Source organism: Alosa pseudoharengus, unplaced genomic scaffold (genome assembly GCF_046254945.1).
Source record: "Alosa pseudoharengus isolate Yale_2024_CS ecotype anadromous, Long Island Sound unplaced genomic scaffold, YU_APseudo_1.1 YU_APseudo_1.1_scf_10, whole genome shotgun sequence".
In the NCBI taxonomy this organism is placed as follows: Eukaryota; Metazoa; Chordata; class Actinopteri; order Clupeiformes; family Clupeidae; genus Alosa; species Alosa pseudoharengus.
The window spans coordinates 41,111,422-41,126,766 of record NW_027468565.1 but is presented as its reverse complement, the minus strand read 5'-3'; the positions used below and the strand labels follow the sequence as shown (position 1 = coordinate 41,126,766).

Here is a 15,345-nt window from a genome sequence, read left to right as displayed (position 1 = left end):
TTCCTCCACAGGGAACCAGGAAACTAGGGGACAGCAGGACGAGGGAGAATCAACTGAGAGCGGAGTAGAGGAGCATTATTCTCCTCCCCTTTTCTGTTTCAAAGGGGACCGTCAGATAAAATCGACACAGTCTAGGGCAAGATAGGGAAGAAAAGAGGACCACTTGTTTCTCCGTTCTCCGACTTGACTTGACTGAAAGACTGTTTGAGATTATCTCCCGTGTATCCATGCTATTGGTTATTTCCTCCACATCCTGAACGTTTATTTTCTAACAGATCTTAAAGTGGTTTATTTTAATCCAATGCAGATTACTGTGTAAAGAGAGATTATAGGCATTTCATTCGTGCTCAAAATCTATTTTGCATCATTGCCACAGATGCATTTTGCTTGTCTTAACTTGGTTGACTCACGTGGCTATCCATGGGAGTATCTTACAAATATGGCATGATGTAGGTTATGTGAAGTGCTAGGCTAGTGAATGGATTTCGTGGCCTAATCTTTATTGAATTGCAGAAGATGAAATTGAATTGCAGAAATTTAAGAGCAACTATCTGAAGGCCTTGGCAGAAGATAAAAAATCTAATTCAACTATGTGTTGATATTTCAAGAGGGGGAATGAAAACCCTACATAAACCCAATAAAAAATAGTTCAATAGTTAAAAATTGGTATCTTCTCCCACACCGGTTGCTCCTTACGTATCTGATATGGTCATCAAGCACATTTCAATATTTCTCAAAAAAGTTATTTTTGTGTGTGTTCTGGGAGAATGGAAAAGTTGTTGTAGGGAATTGGTGAGTGATGTCTCTTTCTCCCTACTCAGCCAGGACACTAGAGATGAGGCTGGACCGGCAAACCTGCAAAAGAATACACACCTGTGTGAGAATACAAACCTGCAAAAGAATAAACACCTGTGTGAGAATACAAACCTGCAAAAGAATAAACACCTGTGTGAGAATACAAACCTGCAAAATAATAAACACCTGTGTGAGAATACAGATACCAGGTTCAGTGGTCCACACAATCAGACAATTCACATCATGGACTCATACAACATCTTTGTTCTTTTTTTTGGAATAAGGTCAAAGGTTTTATCTTTGTCAATCACCCTAAACCTCTAAATGAACAAGGAGAAGCTGACATAATAACTGAATAATCTCACAAGCATTATCATCCCATGAAGAGCTTTACCTTTTATTGTCTTGTGATTTTGAGGCACCCGCCAATCTCCCACATGGAACAGCACAGCTGCAGAAAGCCAGTGTCTCTGAGGTAGTGTTCCTGCTTAGAAGTCCCTCAGTGTTAGACCAATGGACTCATTGCTGAATCTGCACACAGTTTTACACACAGCTAAAATATATTTGTTGGTCTTTACTGTATGTGGTCCATGTTACATATAAATTCCATTTCCCTAAAACACTTTAAATTATTTTAAACACAATATATGCAGGCAAAATGTAAAGAATATTTCTGACAGACTTGCAGCATTGTTCTTTGAGTTTCCCGCCTTATCAGTCTCTAGTGCACCAATATGGTTTAAGGTCCCTCAGGATGGATAAAGATTCTATGTATCTATCTATCTATCTATCTATCTATCTATCTATCTATCTATCTAATATTTGCAAAGGAACATGCTTTTCCATTCTCCCAGAACACACACATACTTCCTCATTGTAACTCAGTCCCCACCTCTGTCAGAGCAGGGTGGAAAAACATCCTGTCCTCATGTTTTGTCAGTGGAACAGCAGAGAGAAACTCAGCATGCTCATCATGTCTGTAAGGTATGTTTTGAACTTGGAGAGTGTTTTTACCCAGCATGCTCATCATGTCTGTAAGGTATGTTTTTGAACTTAGAGTGTTTTTTGCCCAGCATGGTCAGACATGCCTGTGTAGGGTTTAGCCACAGGGTTAGGCAAGGGAGCTTAGGCAGGTTGGGGCTTGTAGTTCCGAGAAGAATTCGCCCAACCCCTATTAACTTTGACTTCATAATCTCACTCTCCTGTGTGTGGGACCGTCTCTATTGACTGCCAGGCCGTTTTGCGGGCATTACGTGTGGCTTGCAGGTCTGTTGAGGGTTGAACTGTGCGTACTGGGTGTCACTCCATGGAGTGATTTATGGCTAAATGGACCTGTCAGAGGGGAGCTCAGTCTCGGCTCTGCCCCATGGGCCGGTGGAAGCCGTCCAGGCAACGGACGCAAGCCTGTCTCAACGCTGAGGACGCAAGCCTGTCTCACAACGCTGAGGACGCAAGCCTGCCTCACAACGCTGAGGGAGGCAGCAACGGACGCAAGCCTGTCTCACAACGCTGAGGGAGGCAGCTCACAACATATCAGAGTGGTGCCACATGACAGCAGTAAATGACCGGGATAGGGAGGCAGAATTGGAGGGACGCAGAGGGAAGCCGACCACCCTCACAAGTCCTCAGACTTGGTGTTGTGATCAAGACAGGAAAAGTGGGCCAGGGCGAAGCATCTAATGTGCAGACAGACAGCTTACGCATGATAGACAAAGAGTGTGGAGGCAGGCCCTCAGAGAGCATTGGCTTTCTCAGTAGAGCAAGATGGGGAGCGGGGCAAATGTGCTGGATATGGGTGATGACTGTGGCTTCCTCTAGTCAAGAGTGGTGAGTCTGTCATATAGTCCATAGATTACAATCTGTTCAGCTGGAGGACAGGGGATCTGAATATCATAGGGAGAAACACAAAAGAAGAATAACATTTTATTTCATTTTGACATCCAATGATATTTATAATTAGATTAAAAAGCACTACACTAGCAAAATGTACTCTGAATAACCTTGACCACTGAACCTCTCGTTGCTCTCATGCCTAGTAATGAGTTGAGTCAGGCCGATATTTGAGCTGAGAGCTCCCCTGGCCTTTCAGGGATGGTGCAGTTGGAGTGCCCTCTTCTGTTCCTTTTGTGCACTGTTCCAAAATAACTCCAGCATTCCACAACTCGTTTGAGCTGAGCACTTATGTGCGTTTAGTCCAGAACTCGTTTGAGCTGAGCACTTATGTGCATTTAGTCCAGAACTCGTTTGAGCTGAGCACTTATGTGCGTTTAGTCCAGAACTCGTTTGAGCTGAGCACTTATGTGCGTTTAGTCCAGAACTCGTTTGAGCTGAGCACTTATGTGCGTTTAGTCCAGAACTCGTTTGAGCTGAGCACTTATATGCGTTTGGTCCAGAACTCTTTTGAGCTGAGCACTTATGTGCGATTCTTACTCAGTCACAATAACACTGCATTTACAAAATTAAGAGTTTTCAAAATATTGCAATGATTCAGCATTTCAAGAATCTGAAAAAACAGATGTCTCAGGTAAATAAAAAATGGTCGCCGGCAGCGATATAAGTAGCGAGAAGCTACATCAAGGCGGGACTTCTCCGGTGAAGTGAATTTGAATAAACCAAAACACATGTAACCAGTGTTAAATTGTGATCTATCGATGTATGTTTTATTAATTAACTTGGGCCTGACTCTGCCCACTTCGAGGATCTGACTTCACTCTGGCAACAGTGCACACACACTGCCGACAAAATACGCTCTCAAACTCGCATCCTCAGAGTTAAACCGATATTCTCACAAGAGCAGCAGTGCACAAACATTTCTGTCAGTGAGATTAAAGCACTCATAGGGAGTGTGTGGGAAGCGACACCACCTGACATGTTGCACCAATTGGACTGCTTGGAATGTATGGAAATAGCATCAGATGGTTCAAATAATGTGGGAATCACACACATCTAAAAAGAAACGTTTGTGTGGGAAGACAAGACATGTCTGGTCTGAATGTTATTCATGCATGTGTTGGTCTGAGTATAAGTGTTATTCATGCATGTCTGGTCTGAGTATAAGTGTTATTCATGCATGTGTTGGTCTGAGTGAAAGTGTTATTCATGCATTTGTTGGTCTGAGTGAAAGTGTTATTCATGCATTTGTTGGTCTGAGTGAAAGTGTTATTCATGCATTTGTTGATCTGAGTATAAGTGTTATTCATGCATGTGTTGGTCTGAGTGTAAGTGTTATTCATGCATGTATTGGTCTGAGTGTAAGTGTTATTCATGCATGTCTGGTCTGAGTCAATTCAACTAGTACAGTCAATTCAACTAGTCGCCTATCGGACTGCAGTCAATTCAACTAGTCGCCTATCAGACTGCAGTCCTGCTCATTCTTCTCTTATGATCAGGTATACTGGAGGGCATTGCATACTGTACACACACACACATTCATCTTCACACCCACACACACACACACACACACGCATGCATGCACCCACACACACGCATGCACACACACAGACAAACACATGCATACGCACATGCACACACACGCACGCACACACACACATCCACACACACACAGACAAAAACACACGCACACACACGCATGCACACACACAAACACATGCATACGCACGTGCACGCACGCACACACATGCATACACACACAAACACACACACGCACACACACAGACAAACACATGCATACGCACATGCACGTGCACGCACGCACACACACACACAGACACAAACACACGCATGCACACACACACAGTGCGATGCGTGAAAATATCATTTTGAGCACTGACCACTGCTACAGCTTGGATGATCTTGGCACCATTTCTTCATTTGGGAGATATGGCCCTGATGAGTAATTACAATAAAGGAAGGAGTCCTCCAGAGCCTTGTTCTAGCCTAAGCTGGATCAGCCTAGCTGGAACTCAAAAGTATTTCAGCTTTACACAGTAGTTAAGCTTTCAAAAAGGCAAGACATGACTAACTTTAAATTAGGAGTCCCTCAACTGTAAAGAAAATACCACTGTTTACAGCTGTTTCGTGTTGTGCTTCCTAGTCTTTGTGCATTTTGTTTTTTGTTTTTTTTGCTGTGAACAAAATTGTATGACTGCACTATGATGAATATCATCAGTGCTGGTGTGAATATTCACAAAATGTTTATAGAAATCTGAATTTTATGGATTGAGAATGTAGAAATCTGAATGTTATGGATTGAGAATGTAGAAATCTGAATGTTATGGATTGAGAATGGCTCAACGCCCTGAATCTTGCCAGGCCCAGGCAGCATCAATAGAGTGGACCATGTTGGCTCATACCTATGACATCAGCATCAATAGAGTGGACCATGTTGGCTCATACCTATGACATCAGCATCAATAGAGTGGACCATGTTGGCTCATACATAGACATAATATACTATAGACACCGCATCGACCGCTACTCCCTACTAGCGCTGACGAGACGTGGAGCCGCCATCTTGGATCGGTCATCCACTCCACTCAGTGTAATCTGTTTGGCTGGTGCAATGAGCTGTCAGCGCACTTAATTATTCATACCTCACTGAATACCGAACAGATTCTCACACGTTTTTTTTTTTGCTGCAAAGGTCATACATGTAGCTATGATACAGGCCACATTGCTGCAAAGGTCATACATGTAGCTATGATACAGGCCACATTGCTGCAAAGGTCATACATGTAGCTATGATACAGGCCACATTGTTCCAAAATACAAAATACAACCAATAGTACGGTAATGTTAAATCTTACTTGTGAAAAGTAAATCCCCCGAGTATGGTCCGCTGATTTGAGCAGGAACATGCTGCACAGTGCTGTCATCTTGTGTTTTCTGCTGCAACGCAACGAGTATGACCGGTCCAAGATGGCGGCCTCATTTCTTGTTTCCAGCAGCCAATGCAGCGTCTATGTATATTATGTCTATGGGCTCATACCTCATGACATTACTGTAGATGGTAACACCCTCTGATTATTTTCATTTGCTTATTGAGACTCATGACTCAGAGGAGTTCCCTTTCATTTGCTTGTTGAAACTTTTTTTCTTTTAGCATTTTTCAAAATGATTTAGTGGGTAAGAGTGGGTGGTTCAGAGCTGGGGTTGAAGTTACACTTTAACAAAAAATAACAGATCAATGCTGAAGCAAGTATTGTATTATTTTTGCCCAATAAATCATTGAAAATCAGGAAGTGTTTGGTTTAAGCTATAAGATGTGCACTGAGATGTATGGTTCACAGTGCTGGCTGTGGCAAATCACTGTAGCCACAAAGAACCTCTGTGGCCTTGACCTCAGGCTAATGTTGACAGAGAGAAAAAGAGGCACCAGTTGGTGCATCAAAGGAGAGAGCCAGCGAGCTCCCGCTCTGGACCGGCGCCTTGTGGGCCTTGCAGAGAGACGGGTATTACGTGGGTGCCCGCCGCCAAGCCTCTCACACTGAGCGCCCACGCCCGCGCTCTGCCATCTGCCGCAAAACTATTTTCAGCCACCAGCCTCATGCCTAGACGGAGGCAAAGGGGACTTGGAAAGGTTGCTTCTCTCCAGTGAAACTAGACATTTGAAGTACTTTGAAATATTATGAAGCATGGTATTGCTATCAACACATTTGGGCAGCTTTTGAAGATTTGTTTTGAATCTTCAGGTATCACAATGCAAAGTTAACTGCTTCTGTTGGCCATTAGGGAAAACTGTGAAGGTATATTCTCTGTATTTCTTTTTTTCGGTCACGATGGGTCTTAAGTGGCAGATTGTTACTAAAAGTGAGGAGCAGCAGTGATCAGAGATCAGGTAGCAAACATGCTGTAATCCACTTATCTGCATACTCACCTTTTCCTGACTCCCTGCAATCCGACTAATGTCAGTAGCAGCAGTAAATCCTCTCCCTGGTGTGTAAACACGGGGAGCTTTTATCCTGCCGCCGCTTATCTACTGAGCTGTGTGAGTCCCAATCTATTCCCACTCAGGTGTGAGTCCCAATATCTATTCCCACTCAGGTGTGTCACAACAACTGGCAACAATGTTATGCTGTAATGGTGACACCGCTGTGACTTGTAAGTCTGATGATATCTATATGCTTGAATGTGTTCGACATCTTCAAATATATGCATGTTCTTTTCCTAACTAAACATAATGATCTACTAATAAAAAAGGTTAAAAGAAACACAAAGTAATCATTACCTCTTGACCTAACCAGCCCTGAGGAGGGGCAAACATGTGTCAGCTTGTAGGTTCATGCAAGGGTCCGTGTAACGCTTTGCAGTGCTATGTTCTATTTGCAGAATTCACATGAAAAAATATAAAAATAGGCTTAAAAATCCGTTATCCATTCTTTAGGACGGCACAGTAAATGGGTTATTGTTGCATATTTTGATTTTCAATTAAGCACAGTTACGGTTTTCTGTTCAGAAGTTAAAAATTGAAATGATGCGTCAATTTTCTAATTTTCCTTTTTTGAGCTTTTGGTTGGACTGAACCACGAGCACCTGGGGGAGAACACCATCTAGCTGGGCCAGGCTAGATGGTGGAAGAGAGCGCCGCCTAAGTTGTGCGTGATTTTGACTCATTACTTTAGTGATTAATAACTAAAACTTCGCCGATTTTTGGGAGATGGCACGTTAAACATAACTTTCAGCCTATGTTGAACATATCTACAGTATATTTGAATACCATGGCCATGCCATACCATAGCAAATAATTCCCCAAAGCAGAATTCTTTGCCATCGACGTCAGTCTAGGCTATAGAGGCTACCCCAAGCACTGTTTGACATGGGACATTTTTGCTTATTTAACACTTTACGCTAGACTATGTTTCATTAGGCTAAACGAAGACACAACAGTGAGTATATGCCTAATTTATCAGTTTATCTATTTATTAATTTCAACAGCAAATAGCCTACATTGCTATAGGCTACGGCTCAAGTCCATTGGATCATGTAGGTCTCCAAAGCCTCCCAGAACATGAACATTCTACACACGTACTCATAAGTGTCAGGATGCAGCAATGTCTCCCTCTGCATCTGAAGTTCTGATCTCGAACTGACATTATCAATTGCTTGGCACCTTGATGCAAGCTGAACTGTGTTTGATAGGCCTCCATCTCTACATCCGCTGATAAAATGTGATCACCAACACCGCGCGCCAATATGTATCAGGGCAACCCCCTACGCTTGTGGTTCACCCCAACAAAAACGGTAAAAAGGGCAAAAATCCAATATTAACTGAATTTTACTTTTGTTTCCAATCCAGTTTCTGTCTTTTTCTTTATCTTGACTAATGACACATTTAGAAAATAGCAGCAATTATCTATTTGCTGACCAGTTAAAAAAAATTGAGAATTGGATTATTGAACACATTTTTTATTTGGATCAGATGGATGGAGCAAATAGAACAAAGCACTGCAAAGCGTTACACGGACCATGCAAGAATTCATGATTTGTTCAGCACAAGACTCCTTTCTATGTATGTCTATGTCACAGAACATGCATTGCAACTCATATATTCAATTTGCCTAAATAATTTGGCAACATCAAATCAACGTAAAACGTTTTTTCTAAGAAAATGACATTTAATTCCGACGATCCCAACTATCACATCTCTGTTGGGATGGCACTTGGGGTGGCGGACTAGATTCTGGGGGTGTTGGGATGGCACTTGGGGTGGCTGACAGGATTCTGGGGGTGTTGGGATGGCACTTGAGGTGGCTGACTAGATTCTGGGGGTGTTGGGATGGCACTTGGGGTGGCGGACGAGATTCTGGGGCTGTCCTGTGCCACCCTGTGCCCTGCATCTGGCTTTGTCCCTTCATATCAACACTCAAATCTTTTTATGAGCCTGTTGATATTGTTAAAACCTTTTATTTTTTGTGAAAACATAGAACCTCTTGAAGAGCAAAACTAGTCAATTCTGATTCTACACGGACCCCATGAACGATGAGAAACCAACCAAATTGCATACTGTACCAATGAGTCATATGGCTGCTCCTTGACTTTAAGACATGTCATGACTGCAAGCCCCACAGGGGAATTTAATTTGCATTGATATTTGCTCTGAATGCCAACAAAATGAAGGAGCTTTTCACCCCCTTAATATGACGTGTCATTCAATTCAGTGAGCACAATAGGGAGCGGCTACCTTTTATGAACAAAAATGGCATAAGAACAATTGTTCCTTTCTAATTATTATTATTTCATTAGAATTTAATTCCTAGTGCCTATCAAATCTTCTGAGCAACTTGACAACATTCATATTTTGTTTATCTAATTAAAAGTGCAAATTAATATTTCAGCAGGATTATAGCTGAGGTATTAAGCAAAGGCGTCTGAGTGAAGAGCAACAGGCTCTGACGGTTTGTTCTTGAGTCCCAGGCTGCTATAGTGTCCTGCATGCTGCTATAGTGTCCTGCATGTGTGAGGAGTCCCAGGCTGCTATAGTGTCCTGCATGCTGCTATAGTGTCCTGCATGTGTGAGGAGTCCCAGGCTGCTATAGTGTCCTGCATGTGTGAGGAGTCCCAGGCTGCTATTTCAGCCGGGTGTCACTATAGGCCTACAGCAGGAGTATGAAGGAGTTACACTGGGACTTTCAAGAACAACATTTAGTGAGTAAACCAGTAACATGGCTGAAAACCAGAAGATATATTCTAAAAGAGAAGAGAACAAAAAAAATCCTTTAAAGGGAAGATTTCATTTTGGCCTTCAACGCATCTTTGAAGAATTTCTGTTCTTTACGGAAATCTGACAAATAGGCTACACATTAACATGACATACAGTGTTATATAACATATTTCACCTTTATATTTCAATGGTATCAATCTACATTTCATTTAACCTGAGAGAATTATTAGCCTATCATAGCCTATTATCCACTAGGCTTTTATTAGCCTATCATAGCCTATTATCCACTAGGCTTGGCTACTAATATGAATGACAACTTCCACATAACAGTCCGCCTATCGACATGAAGAAAAATAGTCTAGGATAACCTTCAAGCCATTTTAAAGGGAAACTTGACAGGATTTCCCCCTCTGCTGGAGAAATTGTGCATTATGCTATTTCAAACTGTGGAAAAAGGTAACGATAAAGCACATTGATTTGTTTACAAGCTAGCAAAACGGTTAGCATAAGTTCGGCAGACAATGTGGATGTTACAAGATAAGAAACACGATTTAAAACGAGTTTCTTGTTTCTCACTTCTCTTTCCGGGATGGTAGTCTCAATGTTGCAAGGTTGGTTTTCCGCCTGGGGACGCTAGGGGCAGCGGGAAAAGTCCATTTTTTACCGGAACAGGTCATTTAACCATCCAAATGAAATAATTGCCAAGTTCCCCTTTAAGAATGATAAAAAGCTGGAAGATAATTAGTAGGCTATCCATCGAATTTACATCACATGCACCAACATAAGGAGAGACTAAGTCAATTAAAGTCCTTGGCAAGTCCCTCCACTCGGCGGCCATATTGCAACGCTTTTTGGGCACGGGCACTTATCGGGCATCTATTTTGGCAGAAATGCGCGTGTGCAAGGCTTCACGACACCTTGCTCCAGCGGTGAGATCACAACACGTGATTGGCACTATGTATTCACATGTCGAATTTTTTGTGGCAGAAGGTGTGGGATTTGTAGACAACAAGCTAACCATGCATTTGGAGGATTTTTTGAGTTCTGTGTCTCCAGAAAGTCTCTGGCTCAATCCATTGGGCCAGTTTCAGTAGCCTACGCATACGTGGATTGAGCCTAGCTTTAGTTGGCTTTTTAAGTCAGGGTTCATTAGCCTTTGAGAAACCAACCCTATTGTTGTTGGGAACATATTTGCCCAGTTTATCTAGGCTAATATAGTGACTACAGTGGTGGAACTCCTGCCTAGGGAAACGAACTGACATCACTTACAAAAACGTGCTCAACAGGATGAAGCAGCAGTGCACCTGGCTGAGTAAGAGCAACGGTTTGCAACTGTTATTTTCTCTGCTTATACATTCAACTCTCTTTTTTACATTTTTTATTACAAATGGCGATTACTATCTATTTCTATCTAATAGAAAACAGCAAGCTGGCTCTGGCAGACATGTGCAGGCCAAGGAGATTTACTGTGCAAACAATATTTCCCCATCAATCAATTTCTGCCACAATCTTTGGACTGAACATTTGAGGTAAGTCTGTTTTATATTTTTGTCAATTTAACAGCAAGTATAATATATGGAAGGAAAAGATTATAGTCATGTACGTGACTATAATCGTTGTATTGTAACTATATAGTTGACTTAGCTTGTCAACTTATTAGCTAGCGAACTTGTGACCTTGTGCTTCTGTGGTCGTGTTGGTGCATAGCTAACGTACACAAATAATCATGTAATAAACAAACACACCTGTGGCTAACCCTGCACATGATTGAAAAGACTCAGTTATCATTCTTAACCCATAGGTTACCTAATTTCCTGCGTGAAAGCTAACTTTAGTATTATTTCAGTACCTTAATGTAACACCTAGAGTTACAATAAAAGTGGCAAGTTGCCTTACTCGCATAATCCATTTTAGCAGTTTGCCTTGCCTGTCTAACAAATGAAGTATCAAAGTATTTTACTATTTGGACTAGTGTAATTTTAGAATGTGTATCATGATTATAACTAATTTCATTTGTCGATGTGGAAATTGTGTTGAGTATTGAACAGCTCATGGCAAGCTTTATATGGCTACCTCACCTGTAGTTCAATTTTACTGCAAACTATTTAGCTTTTAAAATTTTAAATGTAGGCCTACATGCGAGACTTTTGGTGTAGGCCCTATGTTGAGTACGTGCCCTATACCGCCATCTAGTGGTTATATCTAATTAGAGGGACATGTCTGCTTAACCAAGACATACATACTCGTCTTCTTCTTCAAACTTCAGTTGATACAGACAGCAATGATGACATCGTGTTTCTTAAGCAGGTGTTGTTGTGCCAGAGACGGTTGATAAATGAATCTTTGTGATTGTGAGGGGGCTGTGAATGGTGAATGTGTTTGTTACGGCATTTGTTAGCCTACACTTTCGTCGTAAGCCAATACCAACTCCTGAGTGAGTGTCCTGCGGTTGACGTTCAGTGATCTATCAGTCTATTTACGTTAATTTGCAGTTCTTGTGAGCAGAATTTATTTTATGAGGAATTCAGTTCATTTCGTTGATGCTGCCGGTTGCTGCGGTTGCTGCTGATACACTTCCTGTCTGCTTGGCACTACCCATAATGCAATTGTAACGTACGAATGTTTACAAATTCCAAATAAATGTAAACTTTCCACTGGTACTCAAGAAACAAAATGAAATCACATGCATTGCCTTTAATAGATAATCATTTCAGTCTACTTGCAAGCGTTGTCTTTCATAACCGTCATAGTAACATGCATGCCCAGGATAATCATGTGTTCCTTTTCAATGTTGACGTTAGCTTTGCGCAGTGGCAGTATCGTAGCCTATGAGGTTTATCCGAGGCGCGATTATTGCTAGTTGAAAACTTTACCCAATACCCCGCCTTGACGACTTGAAATATAGTCGGCAATGGCAATTTTTGACAGTCTCTACGGAGACTGAATATATCGTGAAATATAGTAGGCCTAGTTCTCCCTCAAAACTTTGTATGTCTGAATGGATAATCAGAATTGTTGTGAGACAATTACATTCAGTATTATACTGTTGCAGTGTGCGCGTAAAATAGGGAATGGGGTTTTGTTTTACAGCTCTTATTGAGGGTCTTCCATTATGAACAATATGTGGATAAATTTCTCCAAGGTACAGTGCATTTTTTTATAGGTTGCAATGAAGTGGTATAGTGAAGTGGGCTAGTGATTAGATGAACTATAGTGAAAGTCATCCTCAGTACACAAAGACATGAGGTAGAACTTAAGATAACATTTAGTATGTTATCTATTAGTATGTAGTGTAGTGTAAACAGTGTATGTAGTGTTGTAGTGTAGTGTAGTGTAAACAGTGTAGGCCTATGTAGTAACTATGTTGCCTCGGTTATTTGCATGGTTTTTTGGTTATGGTGGGGTGGGGGAAATGTGATTACCAAAGACGATCACTAGATGTCACTGTGACACATGAAAATAAAATAGCTTACAAAAACGCATGATGTAAGAAATACACATGAAGCAGGACTGTGCATATATTGATGGTTATAGAAATAATTAGGTCTATAATTTCATATTTTGTTTTGCATCCTCAATATGTGGGGAAAGTATTTCTTAAGGATGGAATATCACTGTTGCCTGACCCAGAATCTGTGTTTGAATCAACAAGGACAAGTAGGCTACCATTATGCCCTTAAACTTGAGGATGTTTGTCACTGCCTCAAAAACGGAAAGGTAGCTATATTCCAAAGTTCACAATAACAACAAAATGTATGAGCAACCTCTAAAGTGAGTTCTGAGCACAAGGAAACCCATGGTCTGTGTGAGTTCTGAACACAAGGGGTCTGTGTGCTTGTGTTGTGCTCTGCTACTGTGGCCCTCAGGAGATGCTGATGAGCAGTGCCAATCAGAATGTCCCTCAGGAGATGCTGATGAGCAGTGCCAATCAGAATGCCCCCAGGAGATGCTCCTTCAGAGGTGCAGGAGGTTATGTCTCCAACAACAATACCTTCCAGCCTTTTCACAACCTAGCATGTTTCTAGCAATCTAGCATGTTCCTAGCAATCTAGCCTTGACTAGCATGTTCCTAGCAATCTAGCCTTGACATGTTCTTGCTCAGACACACACAAGCAGGCATGCCCCCTCATCCCTAATCGTGGATTAGATATTCCAGTGTGTGCTTACTACATGCGTCTTTTCAATAGTGACTCATCTGAGTTTGGAATAGAAATGAGCCAGGCGCTACTTGTTTGGGTGCCTGAGCCAGATCATTGGATGTGTGTGTCTGACAATTGATTTGATGCTGGAGAAAATTAAACCTCAGTCCAATCTGAGGGCACATGAATAAGTAAATGGAAATTTTTTTTACCCCCACAAACATAATTCCTCACAAGGTCTGACTCTCATTAAAACCAGTGTTTACTAGCAGCTATTCAATGATATTTTTCCCCACTAGTAAAGAAACTGCGTCCTGTATTCAATGATATATTTCCCCACTAGTAAAGAAGCTTTGGTCCTGTATTCAATGATATATTTCCCCACTAGTAAAGAAGCTGCGTCCTGTATTCAATGATATATTTCCCCACTAGTAAAGAAGCTTCGTCCTGTATTCAATGATATATTTCCCCACTGGTAAAGAAGCTGCGTCCTGTATTCAATGATATATTTCCCCACTAGTAAAGAAGCTTCGGTCCTGTATTCAATGATATATTTCCCTAGTAAAGAAGCTTCGTCCTGTATTCAATGATATATTTCCCCACTAGTAAAGAGGCTTCGTCCTGTAGGTTGAAAGTATGCCACTCTGTTGGGTGCGCGCATGTATTTTCAAATTTGATGGTAAACAAACTTGTAATAGGGGAATTGTTCACCTAGCATAGCAATATAGCACAGCTGTAGCATGTCGCTATTTAGAGAACCAGCCATGCAACTTAAGGAATAGCGGTCCGAAGACATCTCATCTCGTGAAACATTACCTTGTCAGTAGATATAGCTTTTTGGAGTTTTTGCTTGTTGTTAATTCTTCACCTCCACAACAAAAGCATTTTCATTGTGTACAGGGGTGACAAGCCACGAGAAGTAGGCTATTTACAACAGAAGAGTAAAATATATATCGCGACTCTAAGGGGGGGGTCTACAGTCACCCAAAATAACCTGAACCTGCATAGTATACTTTTCTTTTCTTTTAGTGTTACTGACTATATATAGGCCTAGTAATTTCTAACCTCCATTTCTAAGCTTGATTAAGTCACACATTGGGTCCATCACAGTGAAATATAGTGTACACTCACTGTACAATTATCATCTAAATGGAATGGCCATAGCATCAGTCCTCTAATTTATTGTACCATTCAAATCATATGGGCTAATGCGGGCATCAATCCCATTTGGTTCAGCTTGCCCAATGGACAAATGAATGTCCCATTTTGCTTACCCAGTCCCAGACCTGAGATGCAGCTGCCCAGTGTCAGTATAGGCACTGAATAATAAATCAACCTCATATTATATTATACTGGAGCTTTTAATAGCCTCTGCTGCATGCCTACTGTTTATATTTTTGGTATTATACACCCACTTGGTGGATCAAAACCTGTTTATACATTTGATATCTTTTTCTTTTTTTTTTCAAACAGATACTGTATCTCTTTGTATTGTTTTGTTATATGTTTGCTTTGGCAACACTGCTTCACTGAGTAATGCCAATATTGCTCTATTGAAATTGACATATAGGCATTTTTGCTTTCATGCGTCACATAGCCTATGTCGTATTTCATATAGTTCCCATGATTCCTCAACTGAGCCCATATAAAATTGCGATACATATGTAAAATTACAGTAATTTAACTGTAGATTGCAGTAGGCCCGCACGATTCGAAAAAAAAAATATATGAATCACGATTTTTTAGCATAGAATTGATATCACGATTCTCTGCAACGATTTTTTCCCCCTC

The 15,345-nt window shown here is 41.2% G+C and overlaps 1 non-coding gene across 1 annotated transcript; it reads left to right on the top strand.

Moving 5' to 3' along the window:
* The first annotated feature begins 12,214 nt into the window (after positions 1-12,214).
* On the top strand, positions 12,215-12,355 carry LOC143110273 (U4 spliceosomal RNA). Its single transcript, XR_012984102.1, has one exon. It is a non-coding gene; the product is annotated as a U4 spliceosomal RNA (small nuclear RNA).
* Positions 12,356-15,345: the final 2,990 nt, after the last annotated feature.